At 39.1% G+C, this 12,419-nt stretch overlaps 1 protein-coding gene across 2 annotated transcripts in view; it reads right to left on the reverse strand.

Moving 5' to 3' along the window:
• ZNF41 (zinc finger protein 41) overlaps positions 1 to 11,982 on the reverse strand; it is a 37,860-nt gene extending 25,878 nt beyond the window's left edge. Inside the window, exon 1 of one of the 2 annotated variants that reach the window (XM_012748411.3) lies at positions 11,809 to 11,982. The gene's annotated coding sequence lies outside the window, so the exon portion shown is untranslated. Of the gene's footprint in view, positions 1 to 10,629; positions 11,690 to 11,808 lie in introns of those variants that run through there. The other variant, XM_075999616.1, reaches the window with a different exon arrangement.
• Between the last annotated feature and the right edge of the window lie 437 nt (positions 11,983 to 12,419).

Consider the following 12,419-nt stretch of genomic DNA (forward strand, 5'->3'; position numbering starts at 1 on the left):
TAGAAATTACACTACAATAAGACAGTCCTCTGTATCTACCAGAAATGGCTAAAATGAAAAAGTTGGTAAATAACCAAGAGCTGGCAAGGATGTGGAGTAACTGAAACTCACGAATTGCTTGTTAGGAGCATAAAATAGTACAGACACTTTGGAAAACTGTTTGGTAGTATCTATTAATGCTGAACACAAGCAATATCCTATGACCCACCTATTCCATACCTAGGTATATACCCAAGAGAAATGAGAATATATGTTTACCAAAAGATGAGTATAATAATGTTCATAGCAGCTTTATTCAAAACTGGATATTGGCCGGGCGTGGTGGTTCACGCCTGTAATCCTAGCACTTTGGGAGGCCGAGGCGGGCGGATTGCTCAAGGTCAGGAGTTTGAAACCAGCCTGAGCAAGACCCCGTCTCTACCAAAAATAGAAATAAATTAATTGACCAACTAAAAATATATATACAAAAGATTAGCCGGGCATGGTGGCGCATGCCTGTAGTCCCAGCTACTCAGGAGGCTGAGGCAGGAGGATCGCTGAGCCCCGGAGATTGAGGTTGCTGTGAGCCAGGCTGATGCCACGGCACTCACTCTAGCCTGGGCAACAAAGTGAGACTCTGTCTCAAAAAAAAACAAAAAAACAAAAAACCAAAAAAAACTGGATATTATGTAAATACTCATCAACATTAGAATGGATAAATAAGTTGTGCTATATTTACACAAAGAAATACTATACAACAAAAAGAAAGAATCGCTAGATTCAACATGCATGAGTCTCAACTCATGAAAATTATGTTAAGTCAAAGAAACCAGACCCAAAAAAGCAATGAAGCAATGTTGTATGATTATATTTATATAAATTTCAAAAACATGGGTTCTTGAGAGCGAGTAATGGATATTTCTCCATCTAGTTGGTGGCTATGCAGGTTTGTTCAGTCTGTTAAAAACCACCAAGCTAAATATGAACAATGTACATACTTTTCTGTATTATGTTATATTTTAATAAGGATTTAAAAATTATACAATATACCAGTCAAATGCAAGAAAAATGAAAGCAGGTCTGAAAATATAATTATCAAGGTGGAAATTAAGGTCCAAAACACACAACAGATTAGCAAAAAAGGGGGGCCTCTTTTAATAATAAAATATACAGTAAAGTAGTATTAACTGGCATAAACCTTTAAGGTTATTCAACACATGCAAAACAAAACCAGCACAAATGCATGGAACCACATGAAGTCTTAGAAATCATAATTATTTTTGCGTTATATTTAACAAGCATTGGTATTAAGGTTATGCCAGTTTTTAAAAGAAATTCAGGAGATTTCTATCTTTTTATGCATTAAGATGGCATAGATATTATTTTCTTTAAAGTTCAGCTATAAACACATCTAGAACTGGTGCTTTTTTAAAATGGCAAGTTTGACCTATTTTTCTTTTCTCTGACGTTTGGTCTTTACCAAATGCTGGAGAGGATGCAGAGAAATCAGATCTCTCATACATTGCCAGTGGGAATGGAAAGTGGTATAGCCACTCTGGAAAATAGTTTGGCAACTACTTTAAAAACTAAAATAGTTATCACATGACCCAGCAATTGCACTTGTGGGCATTCATCCCAGAGAAATGAAATCTTACGTGTACACTAAAACCTGTACAAGATTATTCACTGCAGCTTCATTTGTAATAGCCCAAAACTGAAAACAAGCAAACTGGCCTCCAATGGTTAAAGAAACTATAGTGCATCTGTAATATGGAATATTACTCAGCAATAAAAAGAAATGAACTATTGTTACTGACAATAATTTGGATGATTTTCAAGGACATTATGCTGAGTGAAAGAAACCAATCTCAAAAGGTCACAAACTGTATGGTTCCATTTATATAACATTCTCAAAATGACAAAATGATAGAGGTGGGGAAAAATGACTGCTTGCCAGGGGTTAGGGATGGTGGTGGGGGTAAAGATTACAAAGAGGTAATAGTTCTGTATTTTGATCATGGTGGTCATTACATGAATCTATACACATGACAAAATGACACAGAACTATACACACACCTTGTACCAATGTCAAATTCTAAACTTTTATATTGTATTATGATCTTATAAGATGTAACCATTGGGAAAAACTAGGTGAGGGTACACGGGACCTCTCTATACTATGCTTGCAACTTCTTACAAGTTGTTTGCAACTTCCTGTGAATCTATAATTATTTCAAAATAAAAAGCTGAAGAAAATCATAATTATTCCAGGAAATTTCATTGTATCTCTTCTATAATAGGATGGATCAAGTAGATAAAAACCAAGATTTGAAAAATATAATCAACAAGCTAGTTTTAACACACATAACTTTATTATGCTCAATGAATATACTATGGCAACGTTACAAAATTTTTTAAAAATTGTATAACTTGGACTCAAAGAAAAAAATCTTGATACATTTTAAAAATTAGAGTTTTGGCAGGCTATATCGACTATAATCTTATAAAATCATAAATATATAATAAAAAGATAATCAAATTACCAAACCCAGTTTTCAACTAAGAAATATTCTCAAAACATGTCAGAATTAAAGATGGAATTTGATAACAAAATTATAGACTTCATACCAAATTTTGAGACATTGCTAAAGCTATATTTAAAGAATATTTTATTTTTTTTATTTTTTTATTTTATTTTTTTTTTTTTTGAGACAGAGTCTCGCTTTGTTGCCCAGGCTAGAGTGAGTGCCGTGGCGTCAGCCTAGCTCACAGCAACCTCAAACTCCTGGGCTCGAGTGATCCTTCTGCCTCAGCCTCCCTGGTAGCTGGGACTACAGGCATGCGCCACCATGCCCGGCTAATTTTTTATATATATATCAGTTGGCCAATTGATTTCTTTCTATTTATAGTAGAGACGGGGTCTCGCTCTTGCTCAGGCTGGTTTTGAACTCCTGACCTTGAGCAATCCGCCCGCCTCGGCCTCCCAAGAGCTAGGATTACAGGCGTGAGCCACAGCGCCCGGCCTAAAGAATATTTTAGTCTAATTTTTTTAATATTTAAAAAGGAAAGCAAAAGATAAATGAACTAAGTGTTCAACCTAGGAAATTAGAAAGAGACAACAAAATAATTATGAGAAACCTGATAAAGCTAAAAGAGAAAGGAAAAAATTACACATATAAATATACACATAAATAAATATAAATATACACACTTATCACACACATGAAGAAAATTTTAGAAATGACAAAAAGAACTATTATCACAGGTATGGAAGTGATTAAAGTAAATTAATGGAGCATTATGTGTAGCTCCATGAAAATATAAAATCCCTAGCAAACATAAACTACCAAAATTAATCCCCCCAAAATAGAAATCTGTAAAGATCAATAATCAAAGAAAAGAAAATATTTAAAATTTACCATTTTTGAAAGGCAACAATTCTAAATGTATTTATAGTTGAATTTTAAAGAAGATAATGTCTATGCCATTTTAAAACATAAAAATAGAAATCTCCTCAATTCCTTTAAAAAACTGGCTTGATACCAACACTTGTTAAATATAGTATAAAACAAGAAAACTATAAGCAATTTTCTTACAGTGGCAAAAATTCTAAGTAAAATATTATTATTATTATTATTGTTTTGAGACAGAGTCTCGCTTTGTTGCCCAGGCTAGAGTGAGTGCCTTGGAGTCAGCCTAGCTCACAGCAACCTCAAACTCCTGGGCTCAAGCAATCCTTCTGCCTCAGCCTCCCGAGTAGCTGGGACTACAGGCATGCGCCACCATGCCCGGCTAATTTTTTCTATATATACTAGTTGGCCAATTAATTTCTTTCTATTTATAGTAGAGATGGGGTCTCCCTCTTGCTCAGGCTGGTTTCAAACTCCTGACCTCAAGCAATCGACCCGCCTCAGCCTCCCAGAGTGCTAGGCGTGAGCCACCACGCTCGACCCTAAGTAAAATATTAACTCAAATCCAATTCTGACCCATAACATAAACTGCCCTTGATCAAACAGTTCTTCCAGGAAAGCAAGGATAAATCCACATTACACCTCGATATAATTCATTACAACAATTAAGGAGAATAACACCATAAGGCTAATAACATCAAAAAGACATCAGACAAAAAAAAAAAGGCAGACACAATAATTCACATCTGTAATCCGAGCACTTTGGGAGGCCCAGGAGGGAGGATTGCTTGAGGCCAAGAGTTCCAGACCAGCCTGGGCAACAGGGTGACAACCTCCCCCCTCCCACTGTCTCTTAAAAAAAAAAAAAAAAAGGCATCTGACACAATTCAGGAGCCATTTCTAATAAAAATACAAATCATAATAGGAACATACAAAAACTATGAGAAGACCATCAAGACACCCACAAAATGGGAGAAAATATATGCCAATCACATATTTGACAAGGGACTTGTATCCAGAATATGTAAAGAACTCTTGAATTAAAAAATACAAAGACAAATAATCCAATTTAAAAATAGGCAAAGGATTTTGAATAGATATTTCTCCAAAGATGATATAAAAATGGCTAATAAGTACAGGAAAAGATACTCAACATCACTAGTTAGTGGAGAAATGGAAATCAAAACCACAATGAGAGGCTGGCTGTCTTGGCTCACACCTGTAATCCTAGCACTTTGGGAGGCTAAGGTGGGAGGACCACTTGAGGTCAAGGGTTGGAGACCAGCCTGAGCAAGAGAGATATACTGTCTCTACCAAAAAATAGAAAAATTAGCTGGGCATGGTGGCATACACCTGTAGTCCAAGCTATTCAGGAGGCTGAGGCAGGAGGACCACTTGAGCCCATGAGTTGGAGGCTGTTGTGAACTATGATGATGCCACTGCACTCTAGTCCAGGTAACAGAGTGAGACCCTGTCTCAACAACAACAGAAAAAACACAATGAGATACCACTTCATACCTCCTAGGAAGGCTAGAAAAAAAAAAAGGACAGATGATGTGTCAGTAAGGAAGTAACAAATTAGAACACTTATATATTGCTGGGATATAAAGTGATACAGCCATTTTTGGAAAACAGTTTGGCAGTTCTTCAAAATGTTACACATAGAGGTACCATGTGATCCAGTGAAGGAGTTAAAAATATGCCACTCTGGTGTATTTACTATTTTGAGTTAAAGGCACTTGAAAAACAGCAGGTGCAAGGTCATACTGACCTTTCTGTTTCTTAAAAGCAGGAGATAACATTCCCATGTGAAAGATTCCTTCCCTCTACTAGAAGGACAGCAACATTCTTATCATCAAGGAAGGGAAGTAAAGACCAAGAGAATTCTGTACAACCCTTTTTAAAAATAACTCTTATATTTTAGGCTTCCCTAAATAATTTAGTTGCCTTTTCACAACTTACTATACTTTGTCCAATCCAATATATAAGTGATTGACTCTAACTATTCTTTAGGTCTTCATTTCTTTATGAAGGCTCCTGTGCCACATAAAACTTGTATTAAATACATTTTGTATGATTTTCCCTGTTGATCTTTCTTCTATCAATTTAATTCTAAGGCCCAGCCAAAAAGAAACCCTAAAAGAGAAGAAGTAAAATTCTGCCTCACTCCCTCACACCGCAATTCCACTCCTGGGTATCCAACCAAGAGAAATGAAAACATATGTCCATAGAAAAACTCATACACAAATCCTCATAGCAGCATTATTCATAATAGCTAAAAAGTAGAAACAATCCAAATGTACATCTACTGATGAATGGATAAATACAATGTGGTATATCCATACAATGAAATATTATTCAGTAATAAGAAGGAGTGAAGTACTTCTAAAATAGTTAAACTCAGAAATAGTAGAATGGTGGTTGCCAGGGGCTGAAAGGAGGGGGAAAGAGGAAGGTGTTGTTCAATGGGTATAAAGTTTTGGGTATACAAGATGAATAAGTTCTAGAGATCTGCTGTACAATGTGCCTATAATTAACAGTATTGTATACTTAAAAATTTGTTAAGGGGGTAGATTTCATGTTAAGTATTCTTACCACAATAAAAATAATAATAAAATGAATGAAGTCCTCATACATGCTATAACATGAATGAACCCTGAAAACATTAAGTGAAGGAAGTTAGTCACAAAAAACCATATGTTTTATGATTCCATTTATATAAAATGTGTAGAATAGATAAATCTATAGAGACAGGAGGTAAATTAGTGGTTGCTGGTGGTTAGGGATAAGGGGTAGGAATGAGGAATGATTGCTAATGGGTACAATGTTTCATTTTGGGGTGATGAAATACCCTAAAATTATACTGTGGTGATGCTTGCACAATTCTGAGAATATACTAAAAACCACTGAACTGTAATCCTTAAATGGGTAAATTTTATGGTAGGTGAATTATATCAGTAAAGCTGTTAGAAAAAAAAGATCATAGCTAGTAAGTAGCCAAGCAGGATTTCAAACTCAGTATCTGGCAAGGGGTAGGTGCTCAATAAATGTTTGTTGAATGGATGAATGAATAAATAAACAGCTTTCACTTTCAAATAAAACATGTCTAAATTATATTCATTAACATTAGCAAGAAGATAGCAATACCCTATATCAAGTATCACTCAACATTGTTCCAAAAGCTCTAGCTAATGCAATAGAAGATGAGGTGATCAGAATATTTAAAAGGAAGAGAGACTATCATTTTTTTTTTTTTGAGACAGAGTCTCACTCTGCCCGGGCTAGAGTGCTATGGCGTCAGCTCAGCTCACAGCAAGCACAAACTCAAACTCCTGGGCTCAAGCAATCCTTCTGCCTCAGCCTCCTGAGTAGCTGGGACTACAGGCATGCACCACCATGCCCGGCTCATTTTTTTCTATATATTTTTTTAGTTGGCCAATTAATTTCTTTCTATTTATAGTAGAGACGGGGTCTCACTCTTGCTTAGGCTGGTCTCGAACTCCTGAGTTCAAGTGATCCGCCTGACTCGGCCTCCCAGTGCTAGGATTACAGGCGTGAGCCACCACGCCCAGCCGAGAATATCATTTTTAATTGGATGTAATATGATATCTAAGAAAAGTAAGAGGCTACAGAAAGCAACTAGAATTCATATGAGAATTTGATAATTGGATTGGATAAGAAATAAAATTAGGAAATCAATAGATTTCCCCTATGGAAATAGGAAAGAAATGCTATTCGAAATGATGACAAAAACAAAGATAAAATATCTAAGAATGAACTTTAAAAAAAGGTGCTGGACCTATAAAAACAAAATTATCAAATATAATTTTTAATGGTTATTTTTAAAACTATAAAATGATTTTAACATTCATATGGAAGAATAAATGCTCAACAATATTAAAGAAAACCACAAAAAAGAACAGTGAGGGAGACAAGCACTATTTGATATTAAAACTATTTCTAAAGTACCACATGTACTCACCAGTAAATTGGTATTAACTGATCAGTACCTAATTGGACGTATAGGAATAACATTTATAGGGCATCAGGCAGAGGGGAGTGGGGAGCAGGGGATGGGTATATATAAACATAATGAGTGAGATGTGCACCATCTGGGGAATGGACACGCTTGAAGCTCTGACTTGGGGGGGGGAGGCAACACACGTAACCTAAACATTTGTACCCCCATAATATGCTGAAATAAAAAAAAGAAACTATTTGTAAAGTCAATAAAATCCTTTAAAAAGGAGTGGATACATATATCAGAAGAATAGAGTTCAGAAATAAAACAATATACATTTGGGAATTTATGTGACAAAAGTGGCATTTAATCGAGTTCAAAAGGGTATTCATTTAATGATTGGTGCTGGCAAACTGTCTATCCAAACAGAAAATACAAAAGGACCCCAACTTTTACCACAAACCAAAATAAATTCCAGTTGGATTAAAAATTAACTTTAAAAATTAAAACAAATATATTAAAATAAATTTAAGGCCAGGCATGGTAGCTCATGCCTGCAATACTAGCACATTGGGAGGCCAAGTTGGGAGCATCTCTTGAGGCTGGGAGTTCAAGACCACCTTGAGCAAGATAGTGAGACCACCATCGCTACAAAAATTGAAAAATTAGCTGGACGTGGTGGCACATGCCTATGTCCCAGCTGCTCAGGAGGCTGAGCCAAGAGCATAGCTTGAGCCTAGGTATTTGAGGTTGCAGTGGGTTATGATGATGCCACTGCACTCTAGTCCAGGCAACAGAGTGTGATCTTGTATCAAAAATAAATAAATAAATAAATAAATAAAATTAAAGGCATATATTTGTTTAAGCATGAAATGGGGAGAACTCACTATGCAAGACAAGAAACTCAGAATCTGTAAAAAGACAAACATATCTAATTAGATGATTTTTTTTTTCTAATTAAATGTGAAGAGAGAGGCCGAGGTGGGCGGATTGCTCAAGGTCAGGAGTTCAAAACCAGCCTGAGCAAGAGCGAGACCCCGTCTCTACTATAAATGGAAAGAAATTAATTGGCCAACTAATATATATAGAAAAAATTAGCCGGGCATGGTGGTGCATGCCTGTAGTCCCAGCTACTCGGGAGGCTGAGGCAGCAGGATTGCTTGAGCCCAGGAGTTTGAGGTTGCTGTGCGCTAGGCTGATGCCACAGCAGTCACTCTAGTATGGGCAACAAAGCGAGACTCTGTCTCTAAATAAATAAATAAATGTGAAGACACTTTTCAAAACTCAAGATGTAGAGATAAAGGAAATATAGTTAAAATAAATGACAGAAGGTTAATATTCACAAATTAGTATAAAAGACAAACCACCTAAAGAAAAAAAGAGCAAAGGATATGAAAAATTTTACAAATACATTTCAATGGCCAATAAATGTGAAAAGATGTTCAACCACTAGTTGTCAGGAAAATGCACATAGAGGCAAACTAGATACCCTTGTGTTTGGCCCTCAGAATTGGGCAAACAAAAAAAGCAACAACATCCAGTGTTTTTTAAGAGGATTTTAGAATGAGTCTTTTTATATGTCCAATTTTACATAAGTTTTGGAAAATAATTTGTTGGTATATATTGAACTTAAAAACATCATTCCTGCACCTAATTATCACTCAGATGACATTCTATGATCACAATTTAGAAATTAATAACAGGCCGGACGTGGCTCACGTCTATAATTCTAGCACTCTGGAAGGCCGAGGCAGGAGGATTGCTTCAGGTCAGGAGTTCAAGACCAGCCTGAGCAAGAGCAAGACCCTGTCTCTACTAAAAAAAAAAAAAACAGAAAGAAATTAGCTGGACAACTAAAAAAAAAAAAAATATATATATATATATAAAATTAGTCGGGCATGGGTGGTGCATGCCTATAGTCCCAGCTACTCAGGAGACTGAGGCAGGAGGATCGCTTGAGCCCAGGAGTTTGAGGTTGCTGTGAGCTAGTCTGACACCAGGGCACTCTAACCTGGGCAACAGAGTAAGACTCTGTCTCCAAAAAAAAAAAAAATCAATAACAAAAATGTGTGAACTAAAATAAAATTTTAAGGCTCACCCCCCACTGGCTTACTGAATGGACCCCTTGGCCAAAGGAATATCCTAAAACTAAATTGTCTGCCAGGAAGAGAGAGGTCAGATATGCCTCATCATGCCCCCCTCCCTTCTTGGAGACATCCTTTGTGACCCATTAACAGGCCTAAGGGTATGCAAGACAAACCTGCAGGTCCTCAATTTATACAACAAATCTGTGTCCCAAGGCTTATCTCTGATAATTCCTTATGTTGAAACATTCCAAGCCTTCACACAAAGCTTCAAGTCTTTAACCAATTACAAGCCAAAGAATCTTTAAACCCACCTGTAACCTGTAAGCCCCCACTTCGAGATGACCCACCTTTTTGGGCCAAGCCAATGTATGCCTCCCACATATTGATTTATGACTTTACTTGTAACCCCTGCCTCCCTGAAATGTATAAAACCAAACTGTAACCCTGCCACATGGATCCACTTGCTCAAGGCTTCTTGGGAGTGGCTCTGGGTCATGGTCCTCAAATTTGGCTCAGAATAAACTTCTTTCAAATGCTTCAGAGTTTGTATTTTTCCGTCCACAAATGTCAACATTTTGGGAAATCAAAATCTCATAATAACTCAGGAATCAGAGAGAAAATCACAACAGAAATTAGAAAACAGAAGTAAACTATAGTGGAAATGCTACAAATCAAAACTTGTGACAGGGTGCTAAAGTGTTCTTAGAGAAAAATTCATAACCTTAATGCTTATACTATAAAGGAAAATGAATAGCAACGAGATAAACATTCAATTTAGGAATTTTAGAATGAGAACAAAACAAAACAAAAAAAGAGAAATGACAGTCAAGGACAGAAATTAATAACAAAGATATGGTAGGACTGACAAAGTCAAAATATTTTTGCAACAACCTCATCTCAAACCAAAGACCACCTATCACTGACCCCAAGAAGCTGCACATCTGATTCTACAGAACCCCCCCACTAGTCCCAAATAAACGCATCACTCACCCCACAGAAACCTTGGCCACCCACCAAACAAAGTCCATCCCACACCTCACAGACCCCCATCACTCACTCCACGGACTCCCCACTACTCATCCGAGAGACCCTGCATCACTCACCCACAGACCCTACAAAACTCACCCTGTAGGGCCATTACACACTCCACTTCAATGTTCCCAACACTTTCCCCACTGACCCCATCACTCACCCTCAAAACGTTACAGCAAGTGTTACAGCGGGTGGTCCCGAGGACAAACCGAGCGGCACACGTAGAGTTGGAGTATCAAAGTTTATTCGCCAGCCGAGTGCTCAGAGCGGTCTCGCCACCAAATTCTGAGCCCGGTCTATCTGATTTTTCCCACTATTGTTAAGTTGGGGTGGTCCGAGGGGTAGGGTATCAGGTGACTAATGCCCACCTGGTAATAGTTTAGTATTATGTTGATGGCTCAGTAATAGGTTCAGTGTTATGCTGATGTACCAGGTAATAGATGAGTTGACAGGCCAAATAATAGGTTAGTATTATGCTGATGCGTGTCTTCCCTTAGGGTTCGGGGTCTCAAGTGGCTGACACACCGCCAAATAATAGATGGGGGTTTGCCTTATCAAAACCTATCACTCGCTCTCTGCACCTCCCTATAAGTGACCAGAAAGAAGTTCCGTTACCCTTCTGCGTACCATCACTGAGTACAAAATCCCTGTCATAACACCCCCATAACTATCTCTGTTTAACTGGCCTGGCCCTAAATCCGCCTCAGTTAAACTCCCAGAGGCCGAAGTCCTGCAACTCTTCAAGGGACCCCGGCGCGTCAGGACTTGATGTGCGCATGCTCAGTGTCAGTTTGGAAGCGGCCGCTCGCCCGCGACTATTCCCAGTGCACTTATACCATGTCGGTGCGTGCGTGTGCGTGTGTGCCAGAGGGGAGGCGTGCTTTCCAATTTTCTTTAGTGACTTTGTCAGGCAAGGAACATGGCTGTCCCCTTGGGAGTGTCTCTACGGGAGCCGCCATCTTGGAAAAGGGGATATTTCTTCCGCGGACTCCGCGGTCCCTTACTCGATGTTCCCCTATGGCATTTCCCAGTGGCCGAGGCACCGGCCAGAGCACTGTACCACCGACCACCGAGCTTCTCCCCCTCGGCTACAGCCTCCAGGAGTCAGTCATCCCCGAGGCCCCAGCGGGTGGGGCACTTGGCTGGCTCAGCCCTCAGGGTGGCCCGGCCTCAGGCGGTCTCCCCAGGGGAGCCCCTGCTTCTTTAGACGTCGCCCAGCCCCTCTGCCTCCCGCAGACTGACCCGCCCCCGCCCCCGCCCCCGCCGGGCTCCTAGGTGGGAGGCGGCGACCCTCTTCCGCGGTGGCCCGGACCCGGCGCCCGCGGCGTTCCGAGCCCACCTGGCGGCCCCTCTGTAGAAAGCTCCGACCTGGGCCACGGCAGGGACCGGTCGGCTGGGGGGAAAACACCCGGTGTCTCGGCTGTCCCTGAACCTGTGCAGTCACCGCGGGGGGAGTCGTGCGAGTGAGACTTAGGCCAGGAAGCGGAAGTCGCTGGCGGCGAGAATTTAACCTCTGTCGGCGCCGGGGGTTGAGGAGATTCTGCGCCAGGGACCGTGGATTTGTGCAGGAGTCATGGTGTGTGTGTGACATCAGTGGTGGGGCCTCTTGACTCGTTTTCAAAATCCAGTCATTACCTTTTCTGATTTTCATGTTAAGGCTAAAGTTTTCTTCTAAAGCTCCAAGTTTTGATTTGCCATTCTGAGGGCTAGTCGCATTTAGATGCTTTAATTTGCATTTTTCTGACTATTTGTGCAATTGAGAATTTTTTTTTTTCTATTTGTTGGCCATTTAGATTTCCTCTTGCAAATTTTCATATTCTTTGTCCAATTTTCTTTGGGGTGATTTGTCTTATCAATTTGTACAAACTCTTTGTACATTAAGGATAGTAGCCCTCTGTCAATTGTATTGCATTATTTTTTCCCCTCTTTTTGTCCTTTGCATTTTATAGC

This window comes from Microcebus murinus, chromosome X (assembly GCF_040939455.1).
Source record: "Microcebus murinus isolate Inina chromosome X, M.murinus_Inina_mat1.0, whole genome shotgun sequence".
Lineage (NCBI taxonomy): Eukaryota > Metazoa > Chordata > Mammalia > Primates > Cheirogaleidae > Microcebus > Microcebus murinus.